Source organism: Rousettus aegyptiacus, unplaced genomic scaffold, assembly GCF_014176215.1.
Source record: "Rousettus aegyptiacus isolate mRouAeg1 unplaced genomic scaffold, mRouAeg1.p scaffold_m13_p_4, whole genome shotgun sequence".
Classification (NCBI taxonomy): Eukaryota; Metazoa; Chordata; class Mammalia; order Chiroptera; family Pteropodidae; genus Rousettus; species Rousettus aegyptiacus.
In genome coordinates this window covers 79402421-79425782 of record NW_023416307.1, presented here as the reverse complement: position 1 = coordinate 79425782, position 23362 = coordinate 79402421, and the positions used below count along the sequence as shown (strand labels likewise).

Below are 23362 nucleotides of genomic sequence, written 5' to 3'. Positions count from 1 at the left end.
CTCTCCCTCTGACTCATGCCTGAATGCCCTCTCTCCTTCTGTCACATATATTCTATTGCCCTATTATTATTCTTCCACGTGTGTGCTATTGTCCTTTTCACACATAATTCTTGGGCAGAAGATTTATTTCAACTTAAACACATGATGGTTTGAGAAATAAATGTCTATTCAATTTGGTAATTTTATACATGGGCAGAAATTTCAGTGACTAAGAATTATTTTCTGTAGATTTCATAAGAGACAATTCTAAGAAAAGTAATATACTCCAAGAATAGATAAGTACCACCATTCTTCTATATAACTCAGAGAAGACAAAGGTAGGCCTAGCATAGTAATTCTATTTTATATCAATCATCTCACCACAAATAATGAGTTGCATAAAATTTGCTTTTTTTCCATATGTACTTCATGACTTTTTAAAAATTTTACAGAATACTAAATTATTTTCCTGGAATCAGCACAGCAATCCCAAGGACTTCTTAAGAAAAGTGATTTTTACTCCGTAGATCACTTTCAATGACATGATTAAATGCCAAGAAGGACTTGATGTTTTCTCATAAACTAAATATTTGAAATGATTTGATATACACAAATGTTTATGTAGCATAGTAAAAGCAAAAAATCAAGTTGACTCTACTGGTTTTATTTTCTTTTTGGCATGGGTTATTTAACTTATCAAACATTATAAAGCAAAAATCTTGAACAATATTTTTTTTTGTATATTTTGTGTATCTCTGTCAGAGATATCTTATTCTGACTTGATCAGCTGTCCACATACTATAAAATGTCATATAATTCAAAAAATATTGTGATTTCTCATATGTCAATGAAACAACGTTTATCTAGTTTACTGATAATGAATCTGATCATATCTTGATATGCAACAAGATTCTGTCATATAAAAGTCATCCAAATTTATATTTAGGATAAAGCTAGAATATAAAGAAAAATTTTTTAAAAAGGCTCTACTTGATCAAAATAGCACTCTGATTGCATCTCTCCTCTAAAAATTGGTGAGAAGAAAAAGATGTCTGGGGTAACACATTTGCTAATGGTTGAGGAATTAAGCAAAGATTTCAGCTGGGAACATAAAAATTATCTTAAGAGTTGAATTTGTTTTCTATTTCATGTTCCATTGAAGACTATAATTTGTCTTTAGCATGTTGAAAATTTATATAATTTCTATCCAAATCAGTTTCTACATATTTCCTAATGAAATCAGTAATAAAACAATTCCTTCAAAACACATGCCTTTAACAAACATCGGCAAAGTATTTTACACTAATTTGGTCCATAGTTTTGATAATAACTTTTATTGTCCTTAATTTTGATAAAGGTTAGGAATACAGTATGAGTCAACCTATACGTCAACCTATAAATTTAAGGTAATAGAAACAGATTAACTATCAACACCTTAAATTATGGCTACAAAAATAAAGTATTTTAATTATTTGTCTTAACTCTAGTATATATAAAAAATTGATTTATCTTTCACTGTTAGACTAGATGGAAAATGTCATGTGAAGAAATTTAATCAACCTCGGACTAATTATACTAAAAGGCTGTGATTCATCAACAATTGAATTCAAGGTGAATTTTCACAAACACTTTAAATAAACTTTTAAAGCACAAAATTTTCACATTAGAAATTTTAATTTAGTTTTATTACCACTTTAGGAAAATAAAAGTGGTTGAGTAAATATAATTTATATGCTAAATTTTTTATTCATGTAAGATATTTTTATTATCATTATGAGATAGCTGTTATACAAAATTATACAATCAATTTATATAATGATAAGAATGATAACATCTATTTTGTAGAAGATGATAAAAATCATTGAAGAAAAAAGTTCAGTTTCTCAAATTGCTTAGTCTAGTGTGCAGTTTTTAATTTATGTTTGCATTGTTACAAAGACGTGATACTAATTAAATTGTGCTCACACACAACATGAAGGTAAAGGTTAGAGTTTTACTGTGCACTGAGGGAACTTGGTACTTTTTACAAACGGTTGAGAGTAATCATATTTGCACCCTTTGAATTCTGCATTCCAATCCACTGGTACCCACATATTTTGAAATTTTACTTCTGCCTTTTTGCCATTATTTGACAACCTGTTCAGTAACAATCTGCTTAAACCTAAGTAGCTAAAGCAGTCAAAACATCCATAACTTTTAAAGAGTTCTAATTGAACAATGATAACAACCTGAGCCCTCTACCAAATTATCAAGAGCTTAGCAGTCGCACTGTCAATAACTGCATTGTGTTCTCTTTACCAGTTTCTACACTGCAGAATGAAAGACACTTCTTTGTGCTAAAGTGAGTTAAGGATTATATTCTGTAAGAACCACTATGGGTGATGGACGCCTAAGTGATCTCCTGCTGCTGGCCTTGGACCATGAAGCAGCTGAGAATACTAATAGCAACAAAGCAAGAGCATTTTTTGCTAGTTTAAGATCATGCCAGTCTCTATTGATGTAAACAGGAATTTGATGGATGCAATGATCTGTCTGCTCTCCACAAGCAGCACATAAAACTTATTTTAAGTTGTTTATCCTCTTAGATTTCATCTGAAATGCAGGACGGACTGTGACTGAACTGATGATAATATTGGAATACGAATTTGAAGCACACGAACTAGCACAGTTTCTTTTCTCACTGTGTCTTTTTGCTTCCTGTCAGTTGTGATCCCTGCAGAATTTACTGGAAGCAAAATGAAAATTTAAAAGAGAAAAACAAAATGAAAAAAAAAAATGATGCTTAGGAAAGACCTACTGCTGCAAATCAGGGTTGAAGGGAGAATATAGCAGTTTGAGCTGTAGAAGCAGCATTTAGAGCCCTAACATAACTGCTGATTTTCAAACCATATTCTATCACTACGTACGTGTCTGGGATATGCAGTACCTTGCAAAGAGCGACTCTCCTACAGAGAGAAACTCAGATTCTCTCTTCTGTAGACACTTTCTCTCCAGAATTCACAAAATGTACTCTTGTTTTCCAGACTCAGCATTTGTTTCTCTTGTGTTTTGCTTCAGGATAATAATTATGCATGGTTTAGCCTAAAAATGGCACCCCTGGAGTGAATCATTGTAACAGTAACTAATGTGAAAAGTTGATTTGCAGATTTCCCTGTGTCAAATGTTTATTTCACAGCATTATCACAAAGCATTTCTTCAAGCGTCAGAAAAACAGAGGACTGACATTTTTAGAGACTGAAGTGCTGAAATTGTTGTAAGACGATAAAACAATAAGTATTTCTCACCAATACCCTTATATTTGATTACCCAACCTGGCACCAGATGAATGACATCATACCCATCTGGTAAATGCCAGATATCAGGAATACAGCTTATCAGAGATAAAACGTGGAGCATAATAATTTTATAATTATTTGCCTTAATGATAGCCAAAACAATGTATATAATAACTGCAGCTTTTTCATGTATAGGCATTCCTTGTTTTATTGTGCTTAACTTTATTTTGCTTTACAGATTTTTTTTTTTTTTAATTGGAGGCAAGACCCATCACCAGCAAAAATGATTATGACTCACTTTGTTGTGCTACTTGCTTTATTGTGGTGGTCTGGAACTAAACCAGCAATATCCCTAAAGTATGCCTGTATGTTCCTTTACAAGAAAAGTCCTACAGAAATTCTTTCAGAAGTCACTCTAACCTATGTTTTCCTCTTACTTTATGATCCATTAAACACTGAATAATGATTATCTTCATTGATCTCAATGCTATTTCAAGGTCTTTTATTTTCTTTCCAAATTCCGACCTCTTTCCCACCCAGATTATGTTCTGGATCTTGATTTGCAACCTATCCAGTAGAAAAAAGCAAAACAAACAAACAAACAAAGTCTTATTCTCATTTTCAGTAATCTTCCATTGGGAATGCTTCAGTGAATGATTTAAACTGAATTATCAATTACAAATAATAATTAATGTATTGCTCCTTCCAAGAATAAAAATCCTATTTCAAATTAATAAAGAGAAAGAAAATGAAGGTACTATACACTGAGGCAGCATATTCTTTTTAATGCCTCTTAAATGTCACCACATCCTAAAGAAAGTGTGTTCTCTCATTTAAAATAGCTGTCCCAAGAGGATTCTCTTAAAAGGAGTCTATGGAAAAAACATTATCTCAAGGGGATAAGGACAATTCCCATGGAGGCCTATATTGTACTATTGTACTCCCGTAAGAACTGATTAAGGCATTTCATCTTTGCTTCTGTTAAAGGGCGGTACAAGATAACAGGATGGCAGGCATCTGCAGAAACTGGATTCTCTCTAGTATAAGGCATGTTATCAGAGAATTTCCCAACAAGAATGAACAGTACTAATTTAAACAATTGCTTTTGTTTAGTTATATATCCTTGCTTGGTTATATATCTTTAAAATCCCCTTTGGTGTTATTTCTAGCAACTGCTATCTTTATGTGATACTGCTAAGAGGCACTATGATTTGAACCACAGAATTATGGATCTTCTAAAGCCCAGATTTATTTCTAAATTTACTCTGATTCACTAGACTAATGTTAGGTGATGGTGGAGGACAGATGCCTGCAAATTCTCTGTGTCGTTTTATACACCACACAAAAGATGGTCCTTAAATAAATATTAATGACATAGAGACCCATCGATGCAAAAATCAGTTTAGTGCTCACAATAAAAATGTTCTTCCTCACTCTATGTTATTGCTGATAATTATGCCAGTATAGTCATAGCCATAAACACATAGCTTTCAATTGCATAATACTTGAGAGTTTTCAAAGAGGTTATACATTTATTATCCTCACAAATTCATAGTATATAGTATCTTCTGGTTGGGTAAATACTTTGTTTCTCTCTTCCCAAGACCAAATCAAAATTACAACTAAATTAAAGAGAATCTTTTGAAGACTAGCTGATTATAACTATTAATAAAAAGAAAAAGCCATGTCGAGACTGGGAAGAGGGGTGAAGATGAGAAAAGGGGCTGGTCCCATACCCACAAGTGACAGTTGACAATCAGGAAGGATATTTAGGCTGTGAAGGTACCCCCTGAGGAGCAAAGGGTTCCAGCCATAGAGCAAGCTTCTCAGTCCAGGACACCAGTGCTGGGAAAAGAAATTCCCACAACATCTGGCTATGAAAATCAGCAGGCGTTCTGTCCCAGTGAGGTAAAGGGCTACTAGAAACCCAGGCGTCCTCTTAAAGGGCCTTCACAGAGACTCACTAGCTCACCAATACTCGTCCTAAGCTTCAGTGAAGGGACAGAAGCTCAAAGGCACCAGGAGCATACAGGGAAAAACTGAAATGTTTGGCTTCAGGGCTAGGGCTAGAGAAACAACTGCCATTGTTGAACTCTTCTCCCATATAGCCTGCAGGTATAGGTGGCTGTCAAAGCTGAAGCAGCATTAACCTGGTGAACACCACTTACCCTGCATTTGTAACTCCTTGAGGCTACTCCCCACCTGAGCCACTTTCAATGGCAGGCAGCTAACTTCTGCCCATGCTACAGACTTTCCTAAAGTCTCTCAAAGATCTACAGGCTCCAGGCAGCTGGCAGCTGGAGTTGGTGTGCCCTTTCTGAGCATCTCCAGGTTTGGCACTGGTGGCAGCCAGCCTTGATTAATAGTGTGGCACCTCTTACATACCTCTGAACCCAGAATAGGAAGCTCTCAACCACTGATTGCTTTGTAGCTTCTACCAGGTGGCCCTGAGCTGGGCACAAGCAGCAGTTGAACTTGGCCTTCACTGGAGCCCTTCCCCAAAAGCCCAGAACTAACAAATCTAGTGGCCAGCTTCAGACCCCAATAGAGCACTATTCAATTAGTTCCATATCTGGCATACCCGAAGGGTGGTCTCAGCAGGCACCAGAGCCTTGCTGGGGCAAATCCCTCTTCAGGGGGTCAGTGCACACACAATAGCTTATCTACTGTGGTCAGGCCAGTCCTCAATGCCAGTCATCCTGAAGGTCAAATCTCACCGATATAACAACAGCAATCAAGGCTCAACTATAACAAGAGGGCATATGCAACCCTCAAAAAGGACACTCCTGGATTACATGGTTCAGGTAATCAGGGAGACTGTGTTACTGGGGCCCACAAAACTTCTACTACATAAGGCCAGCCTACCAAGACTGGGAGACTTAGCAAATCTATCTAATACATAGAGACAAACAGAAATATAGCCAAAATAAGAAGACAAAGAAAAATGTTCCAAATGAAAGAACAGAAAACTACAGAAGAACTCTAAACAAATTGGAGACAAGCAATCTACCAGATGCAGTTCAAAGCTCTAATTATAAGGAAACTCAATGAGATTAGAAAAGTAGATGAACAGTGAGAACTTTAATGGTGTGATAAGAAATGTAAGTTTAACCAAGGAAGTAAAAGACCGGTACTTGGGAAATTATGACATTGAGAAAAAAAAAAAAAAAACAACTAAAGAAGATACAAATAAATGGAAGGATACACTGTGCTCATGAATAGAAAGAATTAACATTGTTAAAATGTACAGGCTGCCTTAAGTGATATATAGATTCAATTAAATCCCTATTAAAATACTTATGGCATTTTTCAGACAGCTAAAACAAATAAACCGCAGAAATCATGAGAAAGAACAAAGTTAAAGGTATCACATGACCTGATAGAAAACTATACAACAAGGCTACAGATATCAAAATAGCATGGTACTGCTTAAAAATATACACATAGATAAATGAAACTGTAATGAAAACCCAGAAATAAATCCATATCTCTATGGTCATATAATCTATAACAATGGAGGCAAGAATAATTAATCAGGGATAGACAGTCTTTTCAATAAATGGTGTTGGCAAAACTGGACGAATGCATGCAAACGAGATGAAACCTGACCACCTTCTTACATCATACACAAGAATAAATTCAAAGTGGATTAAAGTTTAAATGTAAGATCTGAAACCATAAAACACCTAGAAGAAAATATAGGTAGTAAACTCTTTGTCATTGTTTTCAAAAATATATATATCTTGGATATATCTCTTTGGGCATGGGAAACAGAAGAAAAAAATTAACAAATGGGACTACATCAAACTAAAAAGTTTTTGCAGAGCAAAGGAAATCATCAACAAACAAAAGGACAAAGTATTAAATTGGAGATATTCACCAATGTCACATATGATAAGAAGTTAATATACAAAATATATAAAAAGCTCATACAACTAAACAACCAAACAAACAATCCAATTAAAAAATCGGCAGAGGACTTGGACAGACATTTCTCCAAAGAGAACCTATAGATGGCCAATAGATATGTGAAAAGATGCTCAACATAATTATCAAAGATGTAAAAATTAAAATTATAATGAGTTATCCCCTGTCAGAATGATTATCATCAATAAATCAACAAGCAAGTGTTGATGCAAATGTGAAAAAAAGGGAACCTTCATGCATTGTTAGTGGGAGTGCAAATTGGTGCAGTTACTATGGAAACAATATGGCAGTACCTCAAAAATTAAAAATATAACTACCTTATGACTAAGCAATTCATATTGAAAATTAACCCCCCCAAAATCCAAATAACTAATTTGAAAAGATATGTGTATTTATGTGTTCACTGCAGTATTATCTATAATAGCCAAGATATGGAAAAAACCTATCTGTCCATAAGTAGACAATTGGATAAAGAATAAATGTGGTACATATGTACCATAAAATATTACTTGGCCATAAAAGTGAAATCTTACATTTGTGACAACATAGGTGGATCTATGCTAAGTGAAATAAGTCTGACAGAGAAAAACAGATACCATATGATTTCACTTACATGTGGACTCTAAAAGACAAATGAACAAACAAATCAGTAACAGATTCATAAATATAGAGAACAAACTGATGGATGCCAGATGGGATGGATCTTGCCGAAGCTAGGTGAAAAACACCAAGGGAGTAAACAATACAAATTAAAAATTACAAAACAGTCAAGGGATTGTGGAATACAGCATAGGAAATATAGTCAATAATATTGTAACGGCTAGATGTAGTGCCAGGTACGTACTAGAGTAATTGAGAGAATCACTTTGTAAATTATATAAATGCCTAACCATTGTGCTATACAATTGAAACTAATATAAAATTAAATTAAAATAATTTTTTTAAGTGAAAATTGGAAGTTACAAACTAGTCACGGGGATGTAAAGTATATTACAGAGAACATAGCGAATAATATTGTAATAACTATGTGTGGTGTCAGATGGATACTAGACATCGGGGGTATCACTTTGTAAGCTATATGAATGTCTGACCACCATGCTGTACACCTAAAACTAATACAATATTGAATGTCAATTTTAATTGAAAAATTGTTAAAAATAAATAATGTAAAATGAAATAAAACTTAATATGTAAAGGTTAATAGGTTATACAATGATGTAAGTTTAGGAGAGCTAGTAAATTAGAAAATATTCTTAGGCTGAAAAATGTATCATTAGGTAAAATTTTAGCATTTGATTGCAATTCTTATAATCTCTATCTTAGTGTATGATGAGAGATATAGATATATAAATTTAATATTTAGTAAACAAAGCAAAACTAAGTGTTAGAACCCAGATTTTCTAATTTCTTACTCAAACATTCATTAGGCTGCTCCATGCACTTCATTCTAGGATACTTCAACTCTTATTTAAAACAAACAATCCCCAGTGCCAATTCAGTACCCAAAGCAGCCAATATTGCTACTCTTTAATATGCATGTAAAAAGGTATCAATGACTGTGGATTTCCAAACATGACTTCTTGAATTATCATAAAGTGTTAATGGAGCTCTCATGGTTTCTGGTGACACTGTTTTAAGCCCTACTAAAGAAAGCGCATTTTTCCCTGCTAGAAAAAGTTCATAAAAATCAGTGATTATCACATAATAATTATTTCTAGTCTTTATTAATATAGAATCTGTAATGGAATAGGAGACTGTTAAAGCTAAAATAAGAAGCATACAGCAAAGAAAATAATATTTACTTTAAAAGTATATTTCTCAAATTAGATTCCTCTTTAATTATATTTTATATTATATGAAGAATTCTAACCATTTAGTTTGTTTCCAAAATCTAACATTGTATTCTAATCAGTTTGAAAAATCAAACATAACTTTCCACATATTCTAACCATTTAGTTTGTTTCCAAAATCTAACATTGTATTCTAATCAGTTTGAAAAATCAAACATAACTTTCCACATATAATACCATATTGTTTGTACAATGTTTAAATTTTCCCAAAACATGCTTCTTCATGTTTAATATAAATTTTAATTCTTAAAGTGAGGTATTATTGTAATAATTTTATAGATGAAGACACAAATAGATTTATGTTTTCAAAGTGTTTTTGGAGCTTACACAGTAATGAGTATGCCCAGGGCTGACTTGAGACAATTCCTCCTTAATAGAAAGCTGTTATAATTCAGGAAACATAAAACCAAATATTAGGCATGTCTAGTAACAAAACTTATAGACATCACTTATTGCTATTTTCTATTTCTCTACTAAAGAAACATATGTAGGATGATAATTATGCTTTTGGACATATTTGCCAAGAAGTAAATTTGGCAATTTACTTCATTATTCATTCTATTAAAGAAAGACAAAAAATCACTGATGAAGACACAACTTCTGTAAGGGGAGTCCAGTCTAATTTTGCTGAATACTTCGTATAGTTTTAGAAGTTTATGTAACTCAAGGATTTGTCTTTACCCCAACACAGACTTCAAATCAAGTGTAATTTTTTCCCCCTCTAACAGGCTTTATGTGGAAGCTTTATTATAAATTCTTATTATGAAAAATAAAAGTATGAAAATAATCCTCTTCCTATTCCATACCATCTAGATGATACTCACGTCATGTATGCTTAGCCAATCATTTAAGAGATAATTCATGACAACTGTGGCAAAGGGATGGATGACGAAAATTTAGGAACAATTGAATCCAGTGACATGACAACAAATATCAAATATCTTATAATGATATTGCCAGCAACACACTAAAGAACACATTCTTGTGGCATAATTTGTTTGATTTTTGTTTCTTGGTCCCTGGTAGAGTTTATTATCCCTAACAAATTATTGATTCTGACTTAAATGAATTCTTTATCCAATAAAGTTAACTTCAATATTTATAGTTTGCAAATGAGATTTGTGACAATTTCAGGTCTAGATGATAAAAGAAAAATGTACACATACCTTTTTCATGTTTTGATATCATTATTTTAATGTACACATAATAAATTATGAGAAATTTTCTCAAATTTAGACATTCTTCAATTGTAAAATATATCTTCAGCATGTTCTTATCAATGCTGTTTTAGTCAAAAAGAATAGAAAACAATTCGAGTTAAGCATTTGTGAACAGATTCATAAAACAAAGGTATTACTTTTAGGTAGAAGAAGAGACACTTATCTCACTGAAATAAGATTATGGAAAGTAAGAATGGAGGTAAGAAATAGTTATTTTTGAAAGGAAAGGGCAGACTGCTAAGGGTGTTGATGGTGCTGTGGCCCTTAATCTTACAGGAAATTCTTGATTGATAAGACAGAGCATTAGAGCTCTGGGCCACTGTTTCTCTGCTTTGAATGTTAGAGATATGAAATGTGAAAAATATAAAAAGATCTCTTCTTTTACAGGAAAAATGGAAAGTGTGACCTTGCTATTGTAGGTGGTAACATGACAAGCTTGATTATTTCCCAATTTCTCTTTCTCCATCATTCCTATAGGAGAGAAACATGCTATACTCTACCCATTTTTAAAACCTCTTTTCCCAGATGCCCCGCTATCCATTACAATTTCTCCTTTTCCCTTTATCAAAAGTTTTCAGATACTTGTCAAATCTTGAGTCTTCATCTCTATCAATCCTTCAGCAGCTTCACACTGTTATCACTCCAACGGTCAGGAATTATCTTCTTCACTTCAGTTTTATGAGATCACATATGTCCAGTTAGCCCTTGGCCATTCCTATTTCGTTTCCTTTCTGAATCTTCCTAATTTACCTAAAGTCTAAATGTTGAATTTCCTTGGGACTTCAATTTTAGGCTTTTTTCCCCACCATGTTTACTCCACAAGTAATCTTATTTAGTCCCAGAGCTTGAAATACAAACTCCATAGATTATTTCCCAAATATGTCTGCAAAAATGAACTCATTCCTTAATGACTTTTATTTTTCATACTCAAAATTCAGTTTATTAGCAAAATGCTACTACTAAAACTCAAAATACTTCCCACACTCAATCACCTCTCATCATCTCTAACCTTGCGCCAAGAATTATGTGTCAGGAATCATTAGCTCCTGAAATTATCTCTTAACTGATCCTCCTGGTTCCACTTGTGCCTCTTTGCAGACTATTTTCTGGAGAGCAGTCAGAATGCTCGTTTGTAAGAATAGACCAGTAATAGTCATTTGCCTGGTCAAATCCTCTGATGGTTTCCCATATAACACCAAAATAAATAAATAAATAAATGAAAGAAAGGAAAGAAGAAGAGAGAAAGAGAGAGAAGAGGAGAGGAGAGGAGAGGAGAGGAGAGGAGAGGAGAGGAGAGGAGAGGAGAGGAGAGGAGAGGAGAAGAGAGGAGAGAGGAAGGGAGGGAAGGGGAGGGGAGAAGAGGAGAGGGGAGGGGAGGGGAGGGGAGGGGAGGGGAGGGGAGGGGAGGGGAGGGGAGGGGAGGGGAGGGGAGGAAAAGAGAGGAGAGGAGAGGAGAAAAGCAGAACTCTTAGCATGGCATAGACAGTCCCACAGATCTAGGGCTTGCCCCCACCTCCCATCTTCCAACCTCATTTCTGACTCTTCCATGTTTCACACCACTCTACGTTCTCGTGATCTATTTTCAATCTCTATTACCATATGAAATAATTGGCTTATGGTATGTTTCATTCTCTGGAATGCAAGCTTCACAAAAATAGCAACTATTTTTTTAAACGACTGTGTAACTGGTGCCAAAAATAACACCTTTGTACATTGAAACATAGTAATAACACAGTAACACAGAAAACCAGCAATAAATCCTTGCAAAATGCACAAAAGAATGATTGCATTTAGTTGGACCACCAGATACAAGTGATTTCAATGAATTTTGATCAATGAGTGAAAAGATCATAAAAATAACACGCCATTTCACTGAGGAGGCAAAGACAATATTTTAAGAATATAATTTTGCTACGATTTTGAAATTATTTTATGAACACAATAAATTCTTATACTGTTGAATATTTATAAATTGTTTATATATCTTTGTTAATACACTTTGCTGTAGAGAACATCTAGGAATAAAACTTTATGAGCATCTCAATTTTTTCAAACTATAAATTCTAAGTAAAATTTCTAATCAAGAAATTTAAACATTTTAAAGGCTCTTGACAAATACTACCAAATGCCTACTATGAAATTTATATTAATTTCTTCTCCTATCAAAATAACATTAAAATGCAAATTTCAGTCACCCCTGGACAACCCAATGAACTATTTAGTAAAATAAATGCAAAATTAAAATGTAAGGATTTTTGTAATATAAGAAATAAAAGTCATGGTTTCCATTTTACATTATTAATGAGACTAGGTATTTTTTATATTTCTAAACATTTTTATGTATTTTGTAATTTTTTTATCATTGCTCATTTTATTTCAAGGAGCTAGTCATTTTTATCTTCTTGTCCTTTGTTTTGCAAATATTTTCACATGCATTCCCAGTTTACCTTTTGAATTTTGTTTATGGTGCTGACATTTATGTGATCAAATATGTCTATATTTTCTTGTAGATTTTACTAATTTAATAGTTAGTAGACTTTTTCAATTCTAAATTTGTATGTGTGTGTTTTTCCTTTTCACAATTTAACTTTTTATTCATTTAAGAATTATTTTGGAATATATTATAAAACAAGTCTCTTTTATCCAAATGTTTAACCATCTGCTAGAAAACAAGCTACTGAATGATCCTCCATTTCCTCATTTTTTATATCTCCAGATATCAGTTCTATTCTCCTAATCTCTTGTTACATGCTCATTACTATGCTACACAATATTCTTGTTAACTATTTATCCTTAGAACTGTGCAAGCACCCAATAAGTGTTTTGTTGTTGTTAATTATGAATAAAGGAAGAGTTATTGTCACATGAAACAGGGAAGTGAAAGAGGATGCCTGTGGAATGGATATGCTCCAAGCCGGGATCTCTGGCCACCAACCCCCGGCCTCCTAAATGTTCTACGGTGCTCAGGAAACAGATAAGAAACATTCTTTTCCAGTTCATTTGAGGAAATACTGGAGAAAGAAGACTTTCTCTAAGAGAAAGATCTTATAATCTTCTTAACCACTGGTTAACCATACTGCTTGAGAAACAATGGGACAAAGTGAAACTGATACTTCCTTAAAAATAGCAGAAAGAAAGTACTATTTCCTAATATTTTGGAGTCTACTTCTCTGCCCCAGATGGCCTAACTCCTGAATATAATATTTGAGGACCTGGGGAGGCCTTAGTGTCATCATCATGTACTCAAAGTTTAGATCTCTAAGTAGAAAAACTGAAGCATATGGAGCTAGTGGTCACTGAATCCAGTGCATCTCCCTCAATTAAATCTCCAGTTCCTAATACGAACATGCTTTCATGTCATTTGGTCTTATTCACCATATAAACTCAGATCAAATATTCTTTCCTAGGTGAGACTTTCTTGCTTTTCTCTCCTTGATCCTCCTTTCTATCCTCTATCACATTACTTGTCCTACCATACGATGATGTATTAGATTGCAGATTCTCAGGTTTAGCTCCTAAAGATTAGGGGCTATCTCTATATTTCCAAATCTAGTACAAGATGTTATGCAGGGTAAGTTTTACTTAATGTTTATTGAACAAAGTCCTGTCACCTAATTTTGGAGCAGCAGAGGAATTTTATTTAAATGAGTTATATCTAAATCAATAAATCATGGAGTTCAGGCTGAAGGAACCTCTAAAGGCCATCTTGTACAATACTTCTTCCAGTGTTTGAATTTCTTTTACAACATCTTATTTGAACACTTAACAATGAACAGGTTACGACCTCTGTAATTAGCATATTTCATCACCAATAAACTCAGAACTTAAAAATCCTACTTTCGGGTTAGCAAAAATTTATCCTCCTTTAGATTCCATCCAGAGCATAAATATTAATTCTTTTTTCACATGACAACCATTGTAATATTTCAAGATGATTCATCTTTTCTTCAGAAACAACATATCCAGTCTTTCAAATGTGGTTTATTTGCTGTGGTTCCAACTTCCACCTCTAAAGAGTGTGGTCTCCATTCCTTAGAGGTAGCCTGACCACCACAGACTCAGGCAAGACTGTCACATTCCTCTCTTTGTCTTTCATCTTATATTTATATCCATTCACAATTTACAGCACCATCACTATTAGATGCCTTCAGAATGCTGTGAACTAAATCTCCTAAATATTTTTATATACAATCTACTACTAAAGCAAGCCCCTCCAGCCCCTAATAAAGGCCATGACTAGGACTTGAGTTGCTTTATTCCTGTTAAATTTTATCTTGTTAGAGCTCTCCATTGTTTCAACCATACCAAGACATCTATGAATCCTGTTTCTATCATCCACTGTAATCTCTATGAAATCCTTTTCTGATTTGTGTTATATCCAAACTAAAGGCCTGGTCTTTGGCTCATTCCAGAGCCAGTGCCAGATACCAAAGTAGAGTGGCCTTTTTTGATGGCTACTTTCTCAACTCTTTTGAAGTTATATATACTGAGCTAGGTAAGATGTCTTAATATATTGGGATTGGGATATGGGGTATCACCACTGCTCCACACAGTTGGGACAGCCAGGGCCAGAGGCCCAGCTTTCACTGTCATCACCTCCATGGCCATCCCCAGATGCTGCCATCTTCGAGAGGTACATTGGCCTCTGTAGACCACCATTTTGAGATGTCTGGCAGTTAGGGCAGCTCCATTATTGATGGAGATGAGTATAGGCAGAATAAATTGGCATATTTCCCAGGTTACTTTGGAACAACTATTTTAAATAACTTACAACAATCTATTTGGGTCTATTTGGGACTAAGGGGGTATTTCTTTGCTAAGCATTCCCAGATACAAATATCAGCCACCCCTCTCATGATATGTTTTATTTTTTTTCCCACTTGGCTAAACAAGATGATTACCTTTCTCAGTCCTCATGATTGTAGATATGACCTGGCAAATGATTTCTGCCCAGTAGAATGCTAGTAAAAATAATTTGTGCCACATGCATGCCATACCATATAATATTTCTCATCCTCTTTCATGTGTTCTTCCTACTCACACTACTAGACGTGAAGGTCTGAGAAAAGGGGGAATAATGTAAGGGAAAGAGCCTTGATTTTAAGGTCACTGCCTAGAACAAGGATACCTAAGATGCACCTGATCAAGGACATATGCAATAGATTTATATGAACTAGAAATGAAATCTTTGGGTGATACGACCATATTTGGGATTGATTATTCCAGCAAGACAATCCTAACATAGCTAGTATATAAATAGCAATGAGCAATGCCAGACTACACTATGTCTTAAGACTGGTATTGTAAACATCCTCATTTAAATAGTAGGTAATGTAAATAAATGAAACACATTCTTGAACAGCTATTTTTTTATTCTCACTTCCTGTTCTCTCATCCACCTCTAATAGCATTTATTTCATTTTAATAAATAAGACACTAAAAAGTTTTGTTCCAGTATTGGCTTTATTTGTATAATGAGAAGCAACCAATCCAGGACTTATTTTTATAAGAAGCATCCAGAGTATTATTTATACTATTATAAAAGTAGCTTAAATAATCTAATCAGGAAATTTAATATGCAAGATTTTAATACATGCATATATTGCATTTTGTTTTTGTATTTTTTTTACCCTAAATACTTTATAAAAAACTAAAATCGTGTTCTGGTCCACAAAACATAAGTAAATTAAGAGTCGAGTTAACATAACTAAACTTTAGCAAAAAACATAATATATGAGATATCCTAATAAAGTCACATTTATATAATATTTTAATAGAATCAGTAAAACAAAGAAAGTGAATTAAAGCACACGAGAAACAATAAGGTTTTGACATTTTAGTTTTTGAAGCATGGTGTTAAGCATTTCAATATGAAGATCATGGTATTTATAAATGCTAGGAATTACAAAAATGCTTTTTTGACTCCTTTCAAATCCACTGGTTTACTGTAAGAGCACATAACTCATGAGATAAAGATATATCTAATGCCATAAAGATGGCAAAATTTATGAATAAAAAATCCGATAAGCTAATAAGCAAATATCACAGTCCATGTTACTAAAAAAAAATAAAAATACAAAATATAGATAGAATGAAGTAGAATGAAGTAAAATCTAAGTTCATTAAAATTATGAGTTCCTCAAGGTAGTAAAGACTTGCCAATTTTAAAAACTTATCTAGATAGTGTCAAAAACTTAACTTATCTTCCATTCAAGATGATCATAATGTATATAGAAAATTTTCACAGTATATTTTAAATAATTTAATATCCAATTAATATCTACATTAGTAAAGTGTTACACTGTAAAAACTCTAACATTCATCATTCTCTAATATCTGTCATCTAATATCAACATTAATAACAAAGCAATTACAAAGAAAGAAATGAGGTAGAGATAAAAATGGAAAGTAGAAATTTAAAAAATGAGGGAGAGACAAAAACAAACAAAAAAAGCAACATAAGAAAATGTTAGAGAAAATTAGTTATATATTATTTAATTTTGAAAATACACTATGATTGAGCCATAATCATATTTTCTACCTGGATACTGAATGCTAATCAGTGTTAATATAAGAGATGGAGATATAAGAGACCAAAAAAATGTTTTGCAATTATGTAAGCCAGAGGTACAGAGGGACAAAGTTAACATAGTACCAATGAGACTAAAAAAATAAAATGCATATTTATAGTATAGCTTTTCTTTTCCTCAACAGGAGAGATATTACAAATGACATAATCTTCTTGAAGAACAAAACCATAAAATAGTAATAAAGGCTGACAAAATGGGAAATTCTGGAAAATGTGTGGTGCTAAAGGTAAAAATTATAATAACTTCACAATTTTGCTAATTTAATGTAGTTTCAGCAATTTTTAAACAATCAAAACACATATGTTAATTAAATACGTATTCCTAACATTGACACAAGATGCTATAAAACTAAGGAACACTTCTAAATAAAAGTTACATAAATTTCACTAAAATTTTTCTTGATTTTTTTACAGCCAGGTGAAAAGTAAAAATAATAGATGGTGAACTGGGCAGCCAAGATACAAAAACATCAGTAGAATGATTCTGCTTATTAACTTGACTTCTTTTATCTCAGTTCATGAGATGATGTGTAGAAACAAGCTTAAATAGAATTTCCAACATTTACTTGTCATGTCAAATGGTTACTTTATATAACAAAACACCTGTTCCACGTGGCAGCGATCTGCCATAAACAGACACAGGCCCAAGATAGCATTCTGCAATTTGAGGTTTGAAAAATTATTAAAATAGATGCTGACAATTTCATCTTTGTTTACAGTACTTATTGCTGTCTCTCTATTCATTTACTAAGAAATCATAAAATAATTTTATCAAATTTGGTCATTTCAAGCCAATAATAAATAATAAATTTAATTATGTCAATTTACATGTTATAAGAAACTTATAATTCTGTTTCTGTACTATGATTCCTATCATTACTACCCAAATTAAAGGCATCTGTTTGTCATGACTCTATTTTAATATTTGTACGCCTTACAGACATTACAATTTTTTTTTATTTTATAGGAAATTATTACCCCCTATTTGGTACGAACTTTTAAAAATATATAATACCACAAAAAGGATTTAACAAAAACATGATGCAGTGTTCTGTGGAGTTTTATCTATCTACTAAATGAATTTATTGTATACTATAAAAAATTTAGTTGGAAGCAGAGTTTTGCCTTTTAAGATATTTACTGAAAGACATCAATTTGGCCAGTCTTCATTTCTGTCAGTTTTCTTTTCTGTTCTTTCTAGACATAGCTACAGAATACAGGCAACATACAAATAAGACATATTTAGAAAATATACTTCATATTTCTCAGAGACTTTTGACAATTGATCTATAAAGAATCTTTTCAATTTAGATATGGTAGGCCTTGTGTAAGTGAAAATCTTAGAAATAAGTAAAGCTCAGAAAAACATCTTCCATCATCTCTTTCCTCAATCTATCTATTGCTTTGGTAATCAAATTTGTTTAACCTATTGCAAAGGGTTTTAAGAAAGGGGCAGGAGACTTTCTTATGATTGGCCTAAAAACAATAAAGAAAAAAGTAAATCTTTACTGAGATATTTTTTCAATTTGACAAGATTTTACATTTCTAAATAGCTATCATAATTGAGATAAGTATAAGAGAAGAAAATAAAACTCAGGCAGGTTTGCACCATGTCGGGAAGCCATTGCCAAGAAGTTGTATCTGAATTCAGTAAAGAATGAATAGGTATCTGTAAAACAAAAAGAAAGAAAGCCGTTCAAGGTAGAGGAGAAAGAGATAAAAGAATAATTTGTAATTAAGAAATATAAAAATGTTAAAGAATTCAGAAGGATAGAAAGAAGGTTATGTTGTAAATATAAATAAATATAGTTTTATGTATTGTTAAGCAGTTTGAGCTTCATTACAGAAAAAAGTTAAAATATAATTATAAAAACAAAGAGAAATTTCACTGAGTATTTACCAACTACTTGTCTTATCAAATTCTTAAAACAAACTTATGAGCTAGGTATTGTTATTCCCCATTTACTAGAAGGAAAAATTGAGGAGTAGACAGACTAATTTATTTGCTTCTGGTGGTAAAACCCTGATGCGTACCTAGATAATCAGAATTCACAGCCTATGTTCTTAAACACTGTAATATCCTACCATTCAAAGGAATCATATTTTTATATTATGATATGAAAGTATAGTCCAAAGATACTTAATAATGTTTAATTACTTAATAATGTTTAATTTTATAAATCTTACTTTAGTTTAAAATCTAATGAACAGGATAAAGTTATCTTGAAAATGTCTCAAATATTCTCTCATACTATATTTCATACAATGAAATATTCTTTCATTAAATAATCCTTTACACTTTAGATTTCTTGCTGATATTCCATAGCATGTTTCTGTTATCTTTTATGATCTCATTTCTTTATAAGTGTTTCATATATAATTTTTAGATGCATAGTCTAAGAGTTTCTATTCTTAGGTTTTATGTATCAAAAAATTCCACAGTATATCTATCATCTTTGGTCCAGTCAACTCAAATTTATGTCAAAATAAAATGAAAATGTTTTACCTATGCTCAGACTTTAAAGAAGTGTGAGTCTATAACCTAAGACTAATAAATAGAAAAGGCTTTGGAATCTCACTCAGCTGGATTCAAATCTCAGATCTGCTATTTACTAAATCTGACTATAACTTGGTGACTTGAGAGGTTTACTAACTTTACTTGATGCCTAGCTTTCTCATTTCTTAACTGTAAATAATAATATTTAGCTCATATATTTCTAGTGAAGATTATAACGTGTAATATTAAAATGCTTGTACATTGCCAAATGTAATAGTTTTAAAAAATGCTGCTGCCAATGTTATTTGTATTTTTGTTGTTACTATTATCAAGAAGAGTTGTATGTCATCCCCAGATACCTATCAGGGGTGATGTTTTTGAGAGTTTGCTCTGTATCTAGTTTACTTAGCATAATGATGAACTTGAAGCAAAAGATTCTTAACACTTAAGGTAGAAAGTTTTCTTTAAACTATTCTAGCATTATAGTAATATATTAAGAAAATATATGTTGTACCAGTTGAATCTAATTGGATGAATATTTTGGGGTGATGGGGATTAAACCAACATATTCTAGAAAATATAATGTCATACTATATTTTATCTAAAAAATCTATTGGTTTTTAGGTAAAGTTAATATTTCTCAGTAAAACAGAGAAATAGATTTTTCCCAGAGATCAGATAAGATGTTGCTGACATATAGAGTTGAAAGAAGGAAAGACAAATATTGTCTTCTTTGCTTCTCTATCAAAATTTTAAGTCCTATGATTTCCTTCAGAATTTGGATTGTATTTTATTTATTTATTTGGTTGTTTGTTCATTTATTTATTTATTATTTATTTATTTTTAGGTGAAGCATCATTTGGTTGAACTCACAGATTGCAAAGACCTTGCCAGCTTACAATCATATATATATATATATATATATATTTTTTTTTTTTTTTTTTTTAATTTTTTATGCCTACAGTACCTGGTCTTCCTAGGTGGTCTCTCATCCACGTACTAACAAGGTCCGACCTTACTTAGCTTCTGAGATCAGATGGGATCGGGCTTGTTCAGGGTAGCATGGCCATAGACAGAATTTGGATTTTAAAAGAACATCTCAATTAATAAACGGAACAAAATTGTTAAGTATAATTATTATCCTTCTTTTTCCAATTTGAAATCTTATCAAAATTTTTTTACTTACTATCATTACTAGCTATGCTTAAAATCATTTTCCTTGAAGGACTGAGTCTTAAATAAATTTATATGTAATTGATATATGAAGGCATTAAACTCTTAGTTTATTTTAGTTTTCCCAAACTGTAATTCAAAAATTGCATGTGTTTAAACATACACACACACACACACACATACACATATACATATATATTTACACAAAATTACAGTTTTTAAAATACAAGATTTTTTAATTTTTTACTTTAGCCCAAATTCTACTCATATACCTCCTATCTTGTTTCTAGTTAATTATACTTATGATTACTCTAACTATCTAATATTGCAAAGTAAAATCTCAAAGTTATCCTCATGGATTTTGAGAAATAGTGATTTATTCTAAAAGACATTCATTAGTTTGTCTGTATTTAAAATATCTCACCTGAAATTGAAATTCCAAACCTTAATTTGGTTTAAGTGGATTCAGTTATAATACATAGCATTATTCATAAGTTAAAGGTAGTATTTCACATTTTATAGTAATAGCACTAATATCTCTCCAAATCAATGGCATCTCCCAAAAGTAAACCCTTAAATTTCAGATAAAAAGTCAATCACTACAGTAATGCATAGAGGTTATATTCCCTGTGTTGGGCTAGTAAGATGGTCAACAGGAACACTGTAGGGTGGCATTCATTACTTTAGCAAATTTGCTGTGGTCAAATATATGCCCCTCAGTACTGTAGATACATACACTTGATTTTGTCAGCACATACATAGTGTGTTCATCTCTTAGGACCAGACATCAACCAAGTTCATGTGACTGATGTATAAAAGCATAAACTCAGTTGTCCTATGGATAGAGTTCAACAGGTTCTTAATCCTCCTTTTGGCTATTACTCATTGCTTGTTTTCCACTTTTAATTAAATAATCTTTTCAATCTTACTGCAAGTGTAATTTACTTCACACACTCCTATCTATTACTTTTTACATATATTTATGACTGCTGCACATACTTCTATCTCTACTAAACTGCAAACTCCATGAAAACAAAAGATTAAAAGGTTTTAAAGATTGTAAGTCCCCAGGACCTAGCATCATGCCAGACATAGAATAATACTTTAATATGTGTTAAATAAACAAAAACAATTTTGAAATAGAAGTAATGAATTTAAAAACTTTTATACAATCAATCACAAATTAGCTTCTGTTTTTTTTTTTTAATTCTACTTTTAAAGTACCCACCCAGTTCCAAGAAAGATGAAAGAAAAGCAATAATATAATAGGATTAATAATGGAGATCCTACCACTCTGACTATGTCCAGAAAACCTTGTGTTTGTCTTCTTTACACTTGTCATTCCACCTCTGAGTAGAGGAAAAAAATGCAAATATTGAATTTGAAGGATGTGTGACAGAATAAGCTATCTTTATGACCTACCAGCCTATCACATTTACTCTAAAACCTTGAAAGCAAGGGTCAGGGAAGGACAGGTTCTACTGACTAACATCATTTTTTTAAATAGATATTTACAGACTTATCCTACCTTCTTTCTCAATTTCTACATCCGTGTCTATACTTGGGATTAAAGTAATCTGGCAATGGTAATTTTCACTTTACAAAAACTTATCTTTTATTTTCCATTACTTTTATTAAAAAAAAATAGAATACGAGCTTGTACAAAGAGTTAGTAAAATGACTTTTTATCAAAAAGAATAATTTTAATTGCATTTCATATACATTTATATCCCATTTTGAAGAAGAAAGTCAAAGACACTTCATGTGTTAAGTCTCACGCAGGGATTCAAAGCCTTGCATCTAATCTGAGATTTCCATACAGTACATTATAATATCGATTTTTTTTTTGTAAAAATAAATTTGTCACAGGGTTTAAAATATTCAAATTCATGTGATTTGTCTATTTTTGGTTTTATTAAGTACCACAAGGGGAGATAAAATGTGTTTTTTTGTTTGTTTGTTTTTTATGGAATCAAAAGAGTCAAGTATATCAAATATTCAGTGACAGCAAACTAGAAGAGTCTCTTATCTTCCATCTCACATTTAAGACACCCTCATGAACAGGAAGAACAAGTGAAAGAGTGGAAATAGAAGTGAGGAAGAATATATGTGCGAACAATCTTCATGTTATTGGTTAGGATTCCACCCAAGAAAAATAGATGGGTAATACCAAAGGTTATCCCGGTTATTCTTCTTTATCTAAGATTTTATCACTAATCAACTCTACATTCTTTCATCAGCTATGTTAATATATTTACTCAAGTAACACTTAAGTTGCATAGACCTGGAAAATATTCTTCCCTTCCAATGACCTGAATATTTCTGCTCTGCTGTATTGTGTTTATTTCACAGTTACTCTCTGAAAGAGCTGTTGCACTTCACTAATTTCTGAATTTTTGAGTGAAACCTAACTATAGTCCAAAGTTATACTACTTATGCTCATATACTAAATATTTCTCATAGAGCATAAGTTTGATTAGTCTTTACTTATGCAATATGTGGGATGCCTGATTTATAGTACAGATTTGTGAATTCTGGTGAAAGGCCTAAGTATATCTTGATTAAACTGATCAAATCAACAAATGTAAATCTATCATTAAAAGCAAATGAAATTTATTAAATACATTGTCTTTTTGTTAGGTATTATAGAGAAAAATTTTCACCATTCTTACAAAAAATCTTTATATGAAGATCCCTGCACGTTTGGACTTTTCATTAGGAAATCAAATGATAAATCAGAAAATGTAAAAATCCTACATATCAATTATTACTTTATATTTAACATAGCTACTAAAATTACTTCTCTGTGTGATATAAGAATGATTATGATTGTAATAAGCAAAAGAAAACAT

The 23362-nt window shown here is 32.2% G+C and overlaps 1 pseudogene; it reads right to left on the bottom strand.

Annotated features, from left to right (window-relative positions):
- Positions 1-20292: 20292 nt before the first annotated feature.
- Positions 20293-20411, bottom strand: LOC118602155 (annotated as a pseudogene).
- Positions 20412-23362: the final 2951 nt, after the last annotated feature.